Source organism: Camelus bactrianus, chromosome 21, assembly GCF_048773025.1.
Source record: "Camelus bactrianus isolate YW-2024 breed Bactrian camel chromosome 21, ASM4877302v1, whole genome shotgun sequence".
NCBI lineage: Eukaryota > Metazoa > Chordata > Mammalia > Artiodactyla > Camelidae > Camelus > Camelus bactrianus.
In genome coordinates, this window is record NC_133559.1 from 27,566,833 (window position 1) to 27,585,475 (window position 18,643).

The 18,643-nt window shown below is 43.6% G+C and overlaps 1 long non-coding RNA gene across 1 annotated transcript in view; it reads right to left on the reverse strand.

The window, feature by feature from the left end:
• The window catches only part of LOC123616833 (uncharacterized), a 31,369-nt gene that overhangs the window by 11,220 nt on the left and 1,506 nt on the right, over positions 1-18,643 (reverse strand). Inside the window, exon 2 of the long non-coding RNA XR_006724857.2 lies at positions 1,412-1,597. This is a non-coding gene — a long non-coding RNA (uncharacterized LOC123616833). The remainder of the gene's footprint in view (positions 1-1,411; positions 1,598-18,643) is intronic.

The window sequence follows — 18,643 nt, forward strand, 5'->3', positions numbered from 1 at the left end:
CCTGTTTCTTTCCTCTGCAAACATACTGATACCATACAGGCTTTTGGTGATTTGTTTCCATCCACTTCTTTTGGGGGGTTTTGGGAAGACACTTTGTCACCTAGTTTTGAGCTAAATGTTGTCCAAGGGTTTCCGTTTTCATAGGAGTTTCTCCATCGGTTGTTACGCGGAGATTCAGAACAACCCAAAACTGTCTCCATCGCTGCTGCCGTCTTTCCAGAACGATCCTTTTGAGTTATGTCAGATCAGCCACTTCTCAAAAGTCCTGAAGTGACTTCCTATTTCACTTAGACTAAAAGCCAAGTGTTTACAATGGCTTCAGGCCCTGGAGGGTCAGTGTCTCCCCCCATCCCGGCTCATCGCCTTTCTAAGCCCTTCCGCTCTCCTCTTCTTTGTCTCTCTTGGTCCAGCTATGCTGGCTTCCTTGCTGCCCCTTGAACCTGCCAGACATCTTCCCATCTTTGCACCTTTGCTCTAGAAGTTTCCTCTACCTTGATAACTCTTCCCTCAGATGTGAGCTAAGTTAACCACGTTCTTCAAGTCTTTGAAATCTCTTTCTCAATGACATCTAATCCGACCACCCCATCTAAGACTGCAAACGCCCAGCTGGCTGTCTTGGTCTCCTTTACTCTGCTCTGCTGTTTCTTTTCTCCCTAGCAGTTCACATAGCCTAACACTAGACGTTTTACTTATTTATTTTCTATATTCCCCTTGCTAGCATATAAAACCCGTGAAGGCAGGAATGTGAAATCTGATTCGTTCTCTTATGTATATCAAGTTCCCTAAACAAGGTCTGGCAGTTGTAACTGTTTAATAAATGCACAAATGCGTAAATAAATGAAGCAGCCAAGGGTGTGGTGTGCACTGAGCCAGCCCCTAAGGAGCTGCTTTGGTGTCGGGTCACCACCCTCCTGGTGTGGCCCCTCTGGATGCCTTGCTCCGCAAGTCTACTGTCTGAATGAGTGTCAGGAGCAGCCAAAATGAATTCTCAGAAGGCAAGCCGTGAGTTCAGCCCAAGCCAGGAATAGCACCCCAGCCATGTGCTTTCCAGCATTTTAGCGCATCTGCTCCTCATCCCACTGGAAGAGCACAGGAGCCTGGAGGGCTGAAAATGGAGAGGCCGCCCCAGGCCTCGAGAAGGAGCTCAGGGGTTGGGCAGATGAGAATGCATGACAATCACCCTGGCCCTGGGTGCCAGCCCTCGCTCAGCTGTGTGCCGGGCTGTTTGAGAACCCAGTAACCGGAGTCAGTTGTCACTTTGCCTCTTTGGATGGAATTCGTGACCACTGTTTACGTGGTGTTCTCAGCTTAGTCTCAGGGAACAGACGTCATGTGGCCCATCTCCTAGCTGTCCCAGCACAACTAATGCAGCTAGGATTAAACAAGCAAACATTGGGCTCAACAGTCTTACCTTCTAAGCAAACCTAGTAGGTGTCAGGCAAGCAGGGCCCCTCTCTCTCCTCTTCCTGAAGCCAGGAAGCCGAAGGTGGAGGCCATTTTAACAAGGAAGGTCGCTCCTAAACTCTCATTAGTCTTGGAAAACGCTCCCTGAGCTCGGCTGCCTGAGGGATCATTGTCCAGTCAGGAGATGACAAGCCTATTGCCAAGGCCAAGAAAAAAACAGGTAAAAGGCCGAAACTGAGGTCATTTCCGGCCCCAAGCTTAGGACCTCAGCTCTTTGCTTCATTTCCCATTTATTCAGTTCCTATTAACATGGAAACTGCAAACACAGCAACCAAGATCAACTCTCATGCTCTCTCCGTGCTGTCACGCGTGGGTCCGCATCAGTGCCTCCCCCAGCCCTTCACTGCCCTCTCTCCAGGGCACTACAGGAAGCACGTTTTGAAGCCCCCTCTTCTCTTCTGTTTTGCCCTCCTTATTCCCAGCTGATGGACGGATATTCCTTAACCAGGGAAAGTGAATGGGCCCCACTTCCGTTGGCTGAGAGTGGGCCAAGACTCCTCAAATCACAGGAAGTTGAAACTCAGATTGTCTCTCAAGGTTTCCATAGTTCCCCTGAACTTGGACCAAATATTCAGTGGTCCCCACCACCCTTACCAACCATGAGGGTCCCCAACCCAGCTGAGAAAGGGGTTACCATGCAGACATAGTATATATGGTATCTTACATATTCCATGTAAGCCCCTTGAGGTAAATACTATTATGCCCTTACACACATTAAGAAACAATTCAAGGAGGCTGAGTGACTTATCCAAGGTCATGCAGCTAGGAAAAGGCCCCATCAATTTTTACTGCCTTATGGTGCATTCTGTCTAGCCTGTATGGATGTGTTCCACATGTTCAAGGGTGTCAGAGATATTCACCTCTGAAATGTTTCTGAAATGCTAGGGACAGGACTTTCTAAATAGGAAGACCATGCATCCTGGTTTTGATGCAGGAAAAACTGATGTGGGGCGTGAGGAGGGCTGTGTCCCAGATCTCGGTTGAGCATCTGGGACGTGCCCCGCCAGGTGTGGGTCCTTGGCTTCATGCAGGAAAGAATCCAAGAGTGAGCCACAGTTGAGTAAAGGTAGATTCATTTAGAGAGATACATACTACATAGAGTGTAGGCTGTTTCAAAAGGCAAGAGAAAGGCCACAAGTGTTGGGATTGGGTGCTCAGGTTAAAGTAAAAGTGGGTACACACTCCATAGACAGAAAGCGGACCGTCTCCGAAGACAAGGGAGAGAGAGAGAGGCAGCCATGAGGCGTGGTGTGGCCAGTTTTTACAGGGCTCGGTAGCTTCACTCCTGCAAGTGGGAGGACAATTCCAGCTTCCCTGGGGAAGGGGCTGGGATTCCCAGGAATTGGGCCACCGCCCACCCTTAGATCTTCTGTGGTTAGCCTTGGGACTCTCATGGTGCCTGTGGGCATGTTATTTATCATGCTAATGTGTTACAATGAGCATAAAATTAAGCTCCAAGGTCTACCGGAAGTCAAATCTCCTGCCATCTTAATCCTCAAGGCCTAATTGGGAGTTGAATCTTCTGCCATTTTGGTGCTAATTGCTGTCATTCCTTGAATAGCTGTGCCCTGCCCCCCTTCCCTCCTGTCTCAGTTTTTACAAGAGGGTTCTGATATTCTAGTGTTATTATTAATAGCGTCCTTTTCCCAAAATTGCCTTGGTTTAGATCATAAGTTACCTAGTCACCCTATCCAAGACAGACAAGAAGCAAAAGAGTGGGAAAAATTACAAGAAGAACTGCTCAAGAGGTCACTGAGCAGGAGGCATGGAAAGATCTCATCGGAGCTTTGATGTTCCCGCGCCTGCCCCACCCCAGCCTCTCCTGTCAGCTTCACCTTAGATGCTCCCTTCCAAACTGCTTGAACCCCTCCTTGCACAATGCCAGACCTGTGACCTACGGGACGGGAGGAAATGAGGCTGAAACATGCCAGAGGTTTCTTATTACCCCAGATGACCATTCCAGTGGATCCCTGCCTCACTGTAAACAAACTATTTCTCCAGGCAGGAGACCCATGTCCTTCCAACACTTAACAGATAAAAGACTCACTCCTGTGGAGGAGAAATCTAAGAGACCATCGAGGGTTTGAATGTCCTGTGAAGGAAGAAAATAAGAATGTTTAGACCAAAGCTTTTACCCCACATGGAGGCTTCCCAGAGATTCTCCTCGGTCACAGAGTGGAATAACTCGTGGAAAGAGCAAACATCAAAAGAGGTCTGAGTTTGTATTCTAGCTTGCCCACTTACGAGTTCTGTGATCTTGGGTAAGTTTCTCACCCTCTCTGAGCTTCAGCTTTCTAATTCATCTAAAAGTGGATATAAGATGCCTACTTTGCAATGTAATTACAAATTACATCATCATCAGATGAGGTGATGTGTAAAATCTCTGGCACATAAGAGACACTTATTAATAGTGATAATGATGACAATGATGATGACCATCATCTTTCACTGAAAGCAACACAGCAACGCTGGTCTCTGGCCACAGAAGGAATATTCCAAAGGCATAAACTCCAAAAGGAATAAGCGATAAGTACTTCACAAGCAGTCAGAAGAGGTGAAAGGGAAGGGTTCAATTGTTTAACCAATTCAAATTAAACTGAGATTTATGTAGTGCCAAGTATGGTAACGAATCCTGGGGATTTCAGGGATACACATAAATGAGTTCATGCCCCTTATGCTGCTCACAGCCAAATAGAGGGGCCAGGTTAAGAGGGGACATGTGTCCACACTTCCCCATGATGCCAGGAAGAACTTTTTTTTTCTTGGGGGGAGGTAATTAGGTTTATTTATTTTATTTTTTCTTAGTGGAGGTACCAGAGATTGAACCCAGGACCTCGTGCATGCTAAGCAAGCACTCTACCACTGAGCTATACCCTCCCGCACCTGATGCCAGGTAGAATTTTAAAACACTGTCAGAGCAGAGAGGATGAGACAGACCAGTATGGCTTAGCGGGTACAGGAGCTCACAGAGGAGTAGGAAAGTGCAATGATCCTGGATAGCTAGGCAGGATTTCTAGGCATCTGACCTCATGTTTATAGTCTAGGCTGGGAAATTTCTGTTCCATTCTTCTCTCTGCAAAGAAGACAAGATGTTTCTCGAAAAAGGAAGATAAAGGAGACTCCTTCATTCTCTTCCATTCACTTCCACTTGACGTTAGTGGCCAACTCTAAAATTAAACACACATTTTGAGAGCCATCTAGACCGAAACACAGAATTTCTGATGCAGATATTAATCAAGACTTGGGTATAAATTCAAGTCACATATAAAAAGTGTTTCCACTTCATAGAGTTCATTTTGACACACTTAATGGAAAACAGCATTAAGTCACAAAAGAAGTACACCAAATGTGACTTATCAGAGGTTAAAAAGATAAAGAATACTTGACACATGTCACTGCTAAGAAATATTAACCAAGGTCACTGGCTGGGAAGAGGAATTAGCAAATTCATTCGTTAGCCGCCTGCTTCTACTAATATTCTCAAAACTTGTTTAAACTAGTAAGTTAGAAACTTTTGTTCAAATAAACAAACAAGTAATTGGCTCTGGAATGGAAAATGGGACAGAAGCCTAATTCAGCCTACTTGTTTGTCTTGTTTGGCTCTCAGCTGGTTGAGCATGAAGCGTCTCTGTTACTTGCCATCTTGCCTGTGTTTCCTCCTTTTGCTCTAAGTCCGAAGCAGCGGTCCTCAAGGTGGGGAGATCAATCCCCAGGGGCATGTGGCCGTGTCTGGGGACATTTTTGGTTGTCAAAATGGAGGTGAGGTGGGGAGTGCTTCTGGCACTGAGTGGGCCAAGTCCAGGAAGGATGCCAAACACCCTGCAATGCACAGAACAAGCCCCCAGAGCGAAAAAACCATCCAGCCCAGTTCATCAGGGGTGCTGAGACCGAGAACCTGGACAAAGTCTGGCTAAGTTGAGAAAGACCTTGCGAAGAAAAAAGAGAAGATTCGATTCAGGAAATCTTTCGCTTTCTTAATCATGAAAATGTGAGAAGAGTATTAATATAGGCAAGTACTTAAAAGCAAAGCTCCCACAGCATTTTGAAAAGCGCAAGAAGAAAGGGTCTGCCCCTGGCTTCCCAGGTGGGAGGCTCCATGGTTACTGCTCTGGTTCTGCAGTAATTCTATTTTATGAACTCAAAATTGAAACTATGGTCTGATAAAAATTTTCCTTTTCTGGGGGTGGAAAGGGATAAACTGGGAGTTCGAGATTTGTAGAAACTGACCTATATATATATATAAAATAGACAAACAAGTTCACACTATATAGCACAGGGAACTATATTCGGTATCTTGTAGTAGCTTATGGTGAAAAAGAATATGAAAACGAATATATGTATATTCATGTATGACTGGAGCATTGTGCTGTACACCAGAAATTGGCACAACACTGTAAACTGACTATACCTTGATAAAAAAAAATTTCCTTTTCTGATTAGTGAATTCATTTACATGAAAATTTTAAATAGTAAAAAAGTATGCTACATGTGTATGTATGTGTGTATCTGTATTTATATATAACATATATAGAGATATAATCCCATTTATTAAAAAGAATTATACTATGGAAATAAATATCCATCAATGGAGGACTGCTTAAATAAATTATGGTGTCTATCTTTATATCAGAGTATTTGTGTATCCATTAAAAATAATAAAGAAGAGGGAGGGTATAGCTCAGTGGTAGAGCGCATGTTTAGCATGCACGAGGTCCTGAGTTCAAGCCCCAGTACATCCATTAAAAATAAACAAATAAATAAATAAAGCCAATTACCCCCCAAACGAACAACAACAACAACAACAACAAAAAAAAAACAATAAAATTCAGCAATCAAAACCTAATAGTAATAAAGAAAGATGAAAATAGAAATAGCATGTGCTACCAGGGATTTGCTTTAAGATCCTACAACAAAAATTTTAAAAGAAGAAGAAAAGATTTAAAAATTGTCAAATTATCACAATTGTTGAAGCTGGATGGAGGTCATATGAAAGGTTATATTTTCTATATACTAAGTTATAAATTTGCTTTAATAGAAAAAGTCTAGGGTGAAGGGAGGGTACAGCTCAGTGGCAGAGCATGTGCTTAGCATGCACGAAGTCCTGGGTTCAATCCCCAGTACCTCCATTTAAAAAAGAAAAAGGGTTAAAAATAAATAAATAAAAATAAAATTTATTTTAAAAAAGGAAATAATCAAAAGTAATCACTGGGAAGCACTCTACATTCTCCTATGGAAACATCTTCAAGATACAATGCGAATGGAAAGAAGTGAGGAACAATTGGCAGGCACAGTGGGGAAGCATAAAAATGTATTTAAATGTGTGTAAGCACTTAAAGAAATTATGTAATGATATTCAAGAAATTAATTCAAACGTTTATGTGGGGGCCTGGAGAGAGGAATCAGAAACTAAAAGGTGGGGGGATAAGAGTGGGAACAAGAATTTTCAATGTGTGCCTTTTGGTAGTTTTGAATTTTTGAGCCATGTGAATGTATTACATATTCAAAAACTGAAATGATAGGAAATGATAGAAATGAATCTGTCCTAAAAATACTGGGGACATGTTGTGGCCATACTTACATTCCTTAAGAAGAACTCATATTATTTTCACAAAGATTATCTCATTTATCTTCAAAAAAAACCCTGAAAAAATAAAAAATGGGCATAAGGGACGGGGGAAGCAGGAATTTTGAGTCTGATGCAGGCTGGGTACATCACATGAAATAGAGATCTGGTTTGTCCCCCTGGGATCTTAGGATTAGGAAAAAGAACCAACATGCAATGGGAGAGAGAGAGAGAGAGAGAGAGCATTAGAGTCAACAGAAAGAATTTTTAACACAGAAAACAGTCTAAGAGAGGCCTTGGAAGTAGCAAATTCCCTGTGTAATCTCCTTCCAAAATCTTAGTGGAGCATGCAATTTAGCAAACACTTACTGAGCTTGGACTGTGCTAGATCCAAAGGTAGAACTGAGTTAAAGATGAACAGACCACATTCTTAAATACGGCTGTCTCTGCAGGGAAGGAGAGGATTACTTGGCAATATCTGTAAAGATTTTAAATGCCTGCATCCTAAAACCCAGAAATTTCATTTTATAGTATCTACATGTGCAAAGAGGCATATGTCTAAGGGCGGTCGTTGCATCATTCTTGAGCAATATACTAAGTTGGAAATGACCTATGTGTCAATTAATAGGGGATTCACTAGAGAGACTACGCTACTACATATACACATGAGGAAACAACCAGGGAGCAGTTTGGAAAAAGGAAGACAACTTGGGAAAACTACATGTAATAAAAGAATAGATTGCCAAAATATGGGGTTGAGTGGGGAAAAAAACGAAGTTGAAGGATAATCCATACGATATAATACAAGAAAAATTTTTTTAAACTCCATATACATATAAGAAATACGCAGGAGGAAGGGTATAGCTCAAGTGGTGGAGCGCATGCTCAGCCCCCAGAAGGTCCAGGGTTCAATCCCCAGTATCTCCTCCAAGCGGAAATCAGTGAAGAAGCCTCATCACCTCCCCCTCAGAGAAGAAAGATGCTGGAAAAGTTCTGAAGGAAAAACAAAAAGTGATAACAATGCTCACTTCCAGGAACTGGGAAAAGGGATGGTGAAGGACGTAGGATTGTCAAAGGAGCCTTTAGCTTTCTCTGGAATGTTCCAAATGTTTACAAGATCAGTGAATTCATGGATCACTCCTTTAGTTAAAATAGTTTTCACACTTAAAAGCAAAGAGAAGGCAGCATCCTTTCTTAACGGGCTCACAATCTTTTAAATGATATGTTAAAATATAATTCAGAATAATCTGTACAGCAACAGAGCTAGCTAACATTTGTTGAGTTCTTATTACACACCATGGGTCACCTATTTAGTAAATCACTTAATTCTGACCACAACTCGAGAAGTAGGAACAATGATTATCCCCAATTTATAGTTGTAAAAACTGAGGCCCTGAGAGACTTGACCAAGCTCACAAAGCTAATGAGTACAGAACAGGGATGTGAACACATCCAGAGTCCAGACTCGTGATGGCTACGCTATCTTGTGTAGAGAGACCGTGGATGATCTACAGTGGTCTAAGAGCTGAGACTTGGAGACACTTGTGAACTTGGATGGCTGTGCTGTGGGAGGAGTCCGGTTATAGCAGACAAGGCTACTTCCCTGCACAATATCCATTTCCTCTTTTTTTTTGCACAAAGAAAACTCTGACTTGGTGCTAGGCGTCAACGTCCCTCTATTAAAACCCTCACAGCGTCCTCTGTCTGTAGGGGCAGCCAGGTGCCATGGTGATGGCCAGTGAGATGCAAGCAGAGGCTGTTGGCAGGAAAGCTTGTTGAGGGGCAAGTGCAGCTGTAAGAGCCACGGTGGCCTTGTGCCCGTCACCATTCATCCTTTCTCTTGCTTAGAAGACAGAGATAATGCTGGGAGGTGCAAAAGCCACCTTTAGACCATAAAAAGAGCCACTTACTAAAGATGATGGAGCAAAAACATCTAAGGTGTTTGGTACCTTAATTACACCCTGGCACTGCTGCCTAGCCTGGACAGCTGTCTCTGACTTCTTGCTGTGTGAGGAAAGCAGATCCTTTTTGGTTAAGCCCACAGTCAGGTTCTATGCTGACAAACGTCAAACAAACACACGGGGGTCCAGATAGGTTCATTTAGGGGAAAGAATAGATATGCCTGAAAGGCTTTAGCCTAGCCTGGCTTTGAAAATGTAAACGAATTGCTGCTCCAGTCCAAGGTCCCCTGGGACCGCCAAGCCCAGAGCAAGTGCCGGACACACCCAGGCCCTCAGGCAGAGACGCAGTCCTCAAAGGCTCAGGGAAACATGGCCTGGAGCGGAGGCGGTGCAGGGGTTTCAGGTCCCCTTAAGCCTAAACACAGGGCAGAAGGACAGGCGGCTGGAGAGCTGTGCCTGCAACTTGACTCGATGTTTAGGGCGGCGGTTTCCACTCTACATATAGCAGCAGCAAGTGCGGCGGGGGACGGGCTGCGGCTTTGGCAGCTGTCTGCTTTGAACCTGCCTGGGCAGCTCCCTGAACATTTGTTTCAAAAGCAGGCAAAGGAAGGGGACATTTTAGGGCTGGAAACAAGGGCTTAGGGGAAGGGAAAGAAGAACAGCTCACACCATCGAAATGGACTGTATTCCCCAAGGCAATCTTGCTCTTTTCAGGTGGGCCAAATCTCCCCTGCTGGGATCCCGTCAAGCCAGAACACACCCTAGACCCGGGCTGGGCCAAGAGCCAGCTAGACTAGACTAGAAGCTGTTGGAAAGTCAGAAGGGAACCTTAGTGTCCGTCACCGACTTGAAAGGGGAGGAGCATTTTGCGAAGGCGTCACCCAGGGAGGATGGGGGTGTGGCCAGATGGCCCAGCAGTACAGGTAGCTGGGTTTTCCCAAAGTCTGGCAGTGGAGGAAGGAACAAACCTGCCAGTAGCTAACCACACATTGTAGGTAAGAAAAGGAAGGCGGTCCAGGGGAAAGAGGTAGCCAGCAGGACTAAAAGGGCACACGGAGTGTGATTTTAGATCTTGGCTGTCTGTCCGGCCATGTCCCCTCTGCCACCCCACCCTCCAGGGTGCCTGCTGTCCCTTTTTTGCTGTTCAATCTTTTTGCTTTTGGGATCTCCCAGAGAATTTGAACTTCAGTTAGACTTTCTTAAAAACTGAAGCATTTGCAATATCCAAAGACATAAGTTATGATGGAGGATGCCAAGCGACAGGTAGTGCGACCATTTGAATGACACTACACAGAGCCAGCCTTGGATAGAAACTTGAGGGTATTTCCCCATAACTAAAAAGAGGTCAGAAGCCTAAAATTTGAAAGTGAGAAAGGAATTTGGACCATTGAATCCAACCCTCTTACTTTATAAAAGAGAAAACAAAATCAGAGAGAGGAAGTGAGTTGCCCAAGTCACACAGCTGGTCTGGGGATTACAAAAGCAAACACAGAACACATATACCAGGAACTTTGCACTTTATATCCATTAATTCATTTAATTTTTACATCAACCTTACCAAGTAGATATTCTGACAGGCAAAGTAATTCATCTGAGGGCACACAGACAGTAAGGGGCAGAGCTGAGATTTGAACCCACGTAATCTGGCTCCAGAGAGTCTGCGCTCTTAATCACTTTTTATTCCCTTGCTTCCCTCAGCAGCTTTTTCTCCACCATCCCCCATCCCTCTACCTCCCTCTACTACCATCCCCCCGCCTGTCACCTCCTTTCAATGTCAACAAGATGTCCTCACCTTGCTCCCTGCTCTGAGAGAGGCGGGAGAGAAGGATGGTTTTCTTTAGTGTGAAAAGAACAGCAGAGGAACAATAAAGGGGAGATGGCCACCGTGGAGGCCAGGAAAGGGCTAAGGGCCCCAGCCAAGGAGGATCAGGCCTGCAGCCTCTGCTCAGTTCCAGGGGTGAACTGGCTTCATCTCCCGGTCTCTAGTTTGGAGCAAGAAGGTGTAAGTGGGATTCATGGAGACTTGGTGAGTGGGGATGATGGGCCCAAGGAAATGGTAGGCAAAATTTTGATCATAAGCATTTTTTCACCCCATACCTCCTCCAATACAAAAGCTGTTGTAGAATGAACCAGACTCCTGGTGCTGCCCCCTCCCACATCTCGTGGGATCCCCGGGAAGACAGCCACAACAGAGGCGAGAGCACTGGGGCTGGAGTTAGGAAATTGGGGTTCAAATCCTGGCACTGCCTCTTAACGAGCTGTGTTGCCTTAAGCAAATCACATCATTTCTTGGAACCTCAGTTTCTTCATCTCTTTTTTTTAAATTTTTTAAATTTTTATTTAAAAAAATTTATTTTTATTCTTTCTTTGATTTTTTCTTTTTTTTTTTCTTTTTCTCTTTTTTCTTTTTTTAGTTTCTTCATCTCTTAAGTGAGAATAGCCTACCTCTCCCCAAGAGTTGTGGGAATCAGATGAACACTTGCTGTGATGAACACCTAGCTCAGGCTTGGCTTGTAGGTGGCCTTCGTAGACTGTTGGTCACAACTGAATCTGGGAGGGGACGTGCAGCCCTCAGTCTGAGGGAATACCTGAGCAAGACTCCCAGCTAGTGGGTCTTAGTGGCTGCAGCTGATTGAAAGAGAGCCCTGGGCTATTTGATTTGAAGCTATATTTGCACAGCAAGCACACAGTTTTTGTTTTGTTTTGTTTTACTTAAAAAAAAAATCTATTTTAGTAACATAAACCTTCCTGTTAGGAAATTAATTTTAAATGTTTTCATTATAAAGTAGTACATTCTCCTTACTAAACATTTAAAAATGTAGAAATATCAACCACAGTTCTACCATTTAAACATTCAATATTTTTTTCCAGTTTTTTCTTTTTTCTAATTTTTTAAAAATTAAAAAAAAATTATTTTAATGAAGGAAAGGTAATTAGGTTTATTTATTTATTTGTCTGTTTATTTATTTATTTTAATGGAGGTCCTGGGGATTGAACCCAGGACCTCATGCATGCTAAGCACGCACTTTACCACTGAGCTATACACTCTCCCTTTTCCAGTTTTTTCAATGTGTGCTTTTTTTGTTTGACTTTGGTAAGATGTTGATAAAATCTAATTAGGTCTTATCTTCTCATAGGACAAAACTGTAAATACAAATATATATATATATACTATAAATATATAAAATATAAATATAAACATGTAAAGTATATATATATATATGAGAGAGAGACACAGAGACAGGGAGAGAGAGGGAGAGAAGAGAGAGGTTTATTTTAAGGAATTGGCTCACAAGATTGTGGAGGCTTGGCAAATGCAAAAGGGGTGGAAATTCAGTGGAGGATTGCAGCTTGAGTAATAGAATTCCTTCTTGCTCAGAGGAAGTTATTCTTTATTCCACTAAGGCCTTCAACGGATTAGATGAGGCCCACCCACATTATTAAGGGTAAACTGCTTTACTCAAAGTCCACCAATTTTGGTGGTCTTTTTTTTTTTTTTTTTTTTTTGGTGGGGGTAGGTAATTAAGTTTATTTAGTTTTAGAGGAGATACTGGGGATTGAACCCAAGACCTCATGCATGCTAAGCATGTGCTCTTGAGCTATACCCTCCCCCAAAGTCCACCAATTTAAATGTTAATCTCATCCAAAAACACTTTCACAGAAACCATGGGCACCCTGGCCCAGCCTAGTTGATGTATAAAACCAACACTTTGTTAAAGCTCTTTATAAATAAAAGTTCTGAGGTCACATGGAGCTCCGTGCAAGTTGCTTCTCATACCGTAACAGAACTTGTGTAAAGCTTTGTGGAAACCATGTCAGGTGTTCAACCCCAAGCAAGTTCAGCCTAACTCTAGGAAGAGCTTTCTAGTCAGTGTGGTAGAGTGTGTGGGGTGGGTTTACTCTCTGGAGTCAGCAAGCTCACAGCTCTTGTTTAGATTGTATGATGGGGATGAGGGTGCAGAGAGCTGATGGCAATTGTGGTAGGAGGTGGTTAAATCATAAGACTTCCCTTGGCGAGGTCACTTGGCTTGAAGAAGCCAGGTGGGACAACAACATCCTGACAGTGCCTCTTAAGGAGACAATGAAATGTTTTTGTCTGTTTCTCTAGATCGCGTCCTCACTCTGAAAAGCCTGCCAGCCCAACCCTACTGCTCTGACAAAGCTCCATCACCCTGAGGAAGGAGCTTGAAGCCAAGACGACAAAGGGTGTTAAAACTCTGGCAAAGGTGGAAAATGACTTCAGGCCAAGGAGAGAATGGGAGCTGGAGCCAGGAGCCCTGTTATTTCTATTTTCTCAGAGATTACCAGTCTGGTTGGCAGGCATCTCTATCAAGAGAAATTTGCAGAGCGTGAGAGCTAGTCGGTCATAGGGTCTGAGGAAGGCACAGCCCCACTCCTGCCCCACCTCCCAACACACTGCCAGCAGCCTCCGTCATCAGTAACTTTATTCATTCCCAGCCTAAGATAGAGGTGCCCTGAAGCCTTAGCAGGAAAGGTCAGTTGATTTAAATAGCTGTGGCATCTGCAGAAACTTTCCTGGCCTGAGAAAGGAAACCCAAGTCACAAGAGATGCTGTGCTCATGGCTCTACCTATGGCAGCAGGGACAGAAAAAGAGGCTAACAAGCAGTGGCTAGACATGGGCTGTGTTCCCTACTAGTGTGCTTTGGCACGTCCACATGGTGGCCTTACTTAATCCTGAGGGCTGTCCGTCACTGTAACTATGTTGTAGGTGATGAAAAATCTCAGCACGATTAAATGACTTGCCCAAAGGTAAGAGGATCAGACACGGCTCCTTCACTGACTCAGTGCTATGACTTAGTGCCATGGAGCTAAAAAATATAGATTTTTGTTTTCTGAAGAGATCATAAATGTGTGATTTTTAAAAAAAAACAAAACTCCAAACTGGAGAGAAAAACAACCACAGACAATTCTCTCCTACCCCTGTCTCAAGTAATTCATCACCAGCACTTGTAAATTTTACCAGGAATAGTCTATGCACATGAGCATGTAAGTGTGTCTGGGAGTGTGTGTGTGTTTTTGGTGTGCACACATTCAAAAGGTGGAATACAATATGTTACCTTGCTCTTTTACTTAATGATATGGGTCCAATTTCCCTGTCAGTACACATAGGCCTCCTTCATTCTCTTTTGCTTGCCTTTTTCTCTCTCTTTTTTATCTTTTTCTTGTTTTTTTTTTTGGGGGGGGTGGGTATGTAATACAATGGATGGGCCATACTTACTGAACCACTTGGGTTCAATAGTTTGTTGAAATAAACAATTAGGCTATGCTCTTTCTTATACACGTCTTTACTCACATATGCAAGCGTATACATTTCTAGAAGAACATTTGCTGTGTCAAAAGGACATGCATGTTGGACACAGTGACTTAAATTGCCAAACTGCGCTCCCAAAAGGATGTCCCAATTGACACTTCCACAAGCAACGTCTGAGAGACTGCCGGTGACTCCGACCTGCCAGAAAGGCCCAGAACCAGTCCCCAGACCCAGGACTTCTGCTTTTAAGTCTAGTGTTTGTTTGTTTTTCCCTTTATGCAAAAGTTACTTTCCACATAGACATGGTCTAAAGGAGGGGGGAGAAAGTCAGAATTTAAATGAAATAGAAGGGATAGCATCTCTACCTTTGGAGCTTAGCACCTGGGAGTAAAGAAAGCAATGCAAACTTTTGAACAGGTCACTGAACAACCCAGGCTCCGATGGCCAGCTCCATTTCTGAGCCTCAGAATGCCAGTGCTTGAGTAGAGCTGCTTCATAATTTTACCTTGTCTCTGCTGAGTCTCCTTAATGTCCTCCCTGGGCCTCACTGGGCTTGTCTGGCTGGGAATGTTTTACTCTGTGGGTCCAGAAAGCTTTGCCTTCCTTCCCTAATATCTGTTTTCCAAAAGTAAAGGTCCTCATGTCCATTCTCCTGGTTTGCAAGATGAAGGGGCCCAGAGCATTTCCTTGATTCATACCATAAAAATGGAAGGTGAACTATAGGAAAAAAAAAACTTTAAAGACTTCTTAAATAATCCTTAAAATGATTTTACTTGGGATGCTACTTCGTGCAAGTCAATATATTTAGAAATATTGTCCCCAAAACATAGCAGAAAAACTCTGCTAGGCACTTCATGGATGATATCTTATTAATCATAATGACTTTGTATTCCTATGTTAATCTCATTCTACTGATGAGAAAAATAAGGCACAGAAAAAGAAAGTAAATTGCCAAGATCATAGAATAAGTAAGTGATGAGACCTAAACTTAACCTGAGCCTTCCACCTAATTCCACATCCCAGGCGGTTTCTAGAATATCATACTGAAAATAATAATAATAATTATTATTATTAGGAAGAGAGATAAACACACAAATAAATAGATTAGCAGGGTAATGTTATGTTAATTATGATACTTGTGATGAAAGAAAATTTAAGACTGATGTGCTAGAATAAAACACAGGACAGAGCAGAAGGTTTTGAGAGTACGGTTTGGGAGGGCTTTTCTGAGAAGTCACCAGTTGAGCTGAGACCCAGGAGAGTCAGACAGCTCTGCTTGGAGTTTGAGGAAGACCTGCTTCCGACTGAAGAAGCAGTACACACGCAGGTCGCCATCCTGGCGTGTTCGCGGAGCAGAAAGCAGGACAGCGGGACTGAGCACAGGGAGCAAAGGCATCCTGGTCCCAGATGAAAGTGGAGGAGGAGGAAGGGTCCAGACCCATGCGGGGCCCAACAGACAACAGAATGGAGCTTGAATTCTATCACCACAACAATGGGGAACCATTAACAAGTGTTCAAAGAGATGGGACATAATCCAGTTTAGGTTTTTTGAAAGATGACTCTGGTTGCTGTTGGGAAATACATTCATCAGGGCTTAGAGTTGAAGGAGAAGAACCATCTGACGCTAAAATGGAAGGGACAAGTGAGAGGTGATGGTGACTTGGACTAGGAATGTGATGGTGGAGACGGACGAACACAGGAAGATTCAAAATACATTTGTAAATAAAACCCAGAGGATTCTCTGATAGACAAGATGGGGAAAGAGTATGCCATGAATAAAAGGGAGGAATGAAGATTAATGACTAGGTTTGGAGGCAACAATGGATGATACCGGAGAGAGGGGAATGGGTCTTAGAAAGGGTGCTCTGAAATAAAGGGCTCCGTACTGGACATATTGAAGTTTTAGATTTAGATTCTAACAAGCCAGCCAAGTGAGGTTATCAAGCATGTAGTTGGATATAGAAGTCAAGAACTCAAGGGAAAGATCTGGGCTGGAGATAAACACTGGGATGTAGTCTGAAGGTTCGTTGGGCAGGGAAATACGTAAGAAAAGAGTCTAGCACAGAGCCCTAGAAACTCTCCAAAAGGTAGAGACTGGAGCCAATCAAGGGAGGAGGAGCAGCCAGTGAAAGAGTTGAAAAGGAAAGGCCAGGTGAAATGCAGGGGTAAAGAAGGGCCAAGAACTCACACAAATATCTGGGGATGCAATAGCTCTGGACTCATATCCAGCTGGCCCTGAAGGGAAGCCTTGTCTTGAAGTGTTGGTCAAGGCAGTGAGATGGAGGGAGTAAGTTAGGACTAGACGTACAGAAAGGCTGCCAGTTACAAGCCAGCAGTTCCAGAGAGCACAGCGGAGGGGTCGGATGTGAGGGAAGGAGGAATCAACGGGTCCACATTAAGGGATGTGTGGAGCAGCGCAGACACGACAGACCCTACCATAAGGGCTGAGGTTTGGAGATCTGGCTGGATTGAGAGAAATAGGGATGGGGGCTTGACGGAGTAAGTATCAGGAAGTCAGTTCAAAGCACAGCCCAGAATATCCCTAATGCCTGAGCGAGGACACTAGGCTTTGTAGCAACAAGCTCCCTCGCGCAGCTTGGGGCATTATGAGCCCCACTTTACAGGTATAGAAAATTACTCTTGATGAGTTTAAGTAAATGGATGCCAGATGGAGAGTGAAGCAGGCCCTTTGAGTACGAAATCAGGGCTTTCCTTGGCACTCTGAAGCCGGGAGGCATTTCCTAATCTTGATTGAGCAGAAGCATCTGGGCTATTTCTTAAAAATACATACTCCCTCTCTCCCTCCTGTGGACAGTTATGTAGTTAGGTCTACGGTGGAGTCCCTGATTCTGAAAGTTTACCACTTGCCCCAGCTGTGGAAAGAACGTGGTGCACAGAACTCTGGTCAGTTTCAGAGGACCACTTTTATGTGGTTGTGATGTTTGAAGAGAAGGTGGAGGGGAGGTAAAAGGTTAGCTCTAGCTTAATCTAATGTATCCCCACCAATTAAAAACAAACAGCGTACAAATAAGTCCTTTGCCTTTTGAAAAGCAAAAATTACATGGTCAAGAAATACACCAGCTCTGTAGCAACGGGAGGTCTAGAAAGCACTTTCCGAGGAAACTCAGGACAAAATAGTTTCTGTGTTCTTCCTTTGGGGAAGGAGTCTTGAACCTCCTCTTTTAGGGATGTCCTGAAGGCGCAATAGGTTACCCGCAAGCTCCTAGGATGTACTTAGGCATGAGGAGCCTGGAGAATCTGTAAGAATCAGAGAGGGAAATTCAACCTGTTCGTTTTCCTTCCTCACCCATCTGGTCATGTTACCCCGTGTTGCAATGCTTTAAGACTACGATAGAGTCACTCTCATTACACTCAGTCTTTTCAGATCACAAAGGAAAGCTAAAATGGATGTGACATACAGGTATCCCCCGCTTTTCAGAAATTCACTTTATTCCAGGCTCCTTTATGCTCTCCAATTATTGGAAAAACCTACGTTAGTACCTACTTTCCCTAACAGAAGGAAATCCAAAGAGGATTTTTGCTTCTACTAAAAAAGGTGAAAAGTGAAAGTAGTGTTTAGGGTCCATCTTGCAGGAGCTTTCATAGAAGCAGCACGTGCCTTAAACAGTGAGGGGGTCACCGCCAAACTCCTTCCTGGGAGCTACACTCGGCATCTCAGCATCCAACCGCTGTACCTTTGAACTGTGTCTGTGAGCATCTGTGCTTTATCTCAATTTATTTTGTGCCTCCATTAGCAAGATGTGTCCTAAGGTGACTGCTTCATCGCGTTATGCCATTTGGACTTAGGGAAGTTTTCAGAGGAACCCTCTACCTTCATAAAGTGGGGGAACCCTGTGCCGCCTTCAGGATCTTCCTCTGATCTCTCCCCTCTTTGCCCCAGAATAAAGTCACTTCCCAATCATTTTGAATTAAAAATAGAAGCTGGGTGATTCCAGCTCTGTGAGGAAGAAGACCAAGGCACCAAGAAGTCCAGCTTACCCTGAGTTGGAAATGTTCTCTTTCTGAGACATGAAGGCAAAGGGGCTGGCACCAAGGACACAGGTTCTAAACTGAAACTGTGGCCACGTCACGGGAAGTTAAAACAGGAGAAAGGGCTCTGTTACTCTTATAACTAGAATTAATGTATGCTGATGCCATTTTGTGCAAGTTACAAAGCACTTTCACGGTTACCATGTCCTCACCAATACCAGTGCCTTTAAAAAATGGCAGAGGGGGGTCCAGGAAGCTGTGGAACCGGACTGCCTGGAACCAGATCCTAACTGGGCCTCTTACTAGTGTGCAGCCTTTGGCAAGTGACTTAATCTTTATATGCCTCAGCCTTCTTATCTGGTTTTTTTTGTTGTTGTCTTTTTTTTTTTCTTTTTGAGGTGGAGAGGTAATTAGTTTTATTTATTTATAAGTATTTTATTTTATTTCGTTTT